This window comes from Coregonus lavaretus (genome assembly GCF_964263955.1).
Source record: "Coregonus lavaretus genome assembly, chromosome: 7".
Classification (NCBI taxonomy): domain Eukaryota; kingdom Metazoa; phylum Chordata; class Actinopteri; order Salmoniformes; family Salmonidae; genus Coregonus; species Coregonus lavaretus.
This window is the reverse complement of record NC_139994.1, coordinates 7,968,027-7,968,822: the sequence shown is the minus strand read 5'-3', so window position 1 is coordinate 7,968,822 and position 796 is coordinate 7,968,027. Positions and strand designations below refer to the sequence as shown.

Sequence of the window (796 nt, the reverse complement as noted above, 5' to 3'; positions counted from 1 at the left end):
TCTGGAAATATTTCAAACATTCAATGACACACAAATGTGATAAACAGAATAAAATGAAAAATATACTGTATTTCAGAAGAGCTACCGTGACAATACAGTTAATTTCAATATGCAGATATATGTTAGGATTAATTAATGTAATTCTTCACGGCAGATCAGTGTTAATGAAAATAGGTTTAATCCAAAGTTTAAATGGAAAAACAATCAATGTTCCTTTACAGGCAACCTTTAAGGTTTTAGTAAAGATTCAGATTAACGAGGATCACAACAACACACACGCCCACTCAAATGTTCTCTACTTGTCGGGCGTGGGGCCAAGTCACACTGGATCAGTCTCTGATTGGTGCGGCTGCATCACTGAACATGGTCACATCACACGTGTCCATGTGTCGTCATCCTGGCTGTCACCTGTTTAGTCGTGTCTCTCATGTGTGTGTGTGTGTGTGTGTGTTAAACAGGTGTTAGTGGAGGGTAGCGGGGTGGGGGTGTTGGTGGGATGGTATGGTTGCACCTGTGTCCTCCTGGTGTGGGACCGAAGAGGAAGCCGGTGGAAGCGATCCTGTCTGAAAGCTGACACTTTGATTTAATGTGTGTGATGACAAGAATATCCGCCACACACACACACACAAAGAGAGAGAGATGTTTCTCTTCTTACGAATAAGAATCACAGAATAAGACCACTTGATCTAACTTCAACATAATGTGCCTGTCCACATCACAAACTGAAGGGAAAGAGCAAGAGAGAGAAAAAGAGAGATAACCAAGTTATTTTGGAACAGGGGAGGACCTAGAAAAT

The 796-nt window shown here is 41.6% G+C and overlaps 1 pseudogene across 1 annotated transcript in view; it reads left to right on the top strand.

The window, feature by feature from the left end:
- The first annotated feature begins 363 nt into the window (after nt 1-363).
- Nucleotides 364-796, top strand: part of LOC311131865 (uncharacterized protein C14orf119 homolog) — a 4,319-nt pseudogene continuing 3,886 nt past the window's right edge. The window contains exon 1 of the transcript in view: nt 364-429. The product of the transcript in view is annotated as an uncharacterized protein C14orf119 homolog (transcript). The remainder of the gene's footprint in view (nt 430-796) is intronic.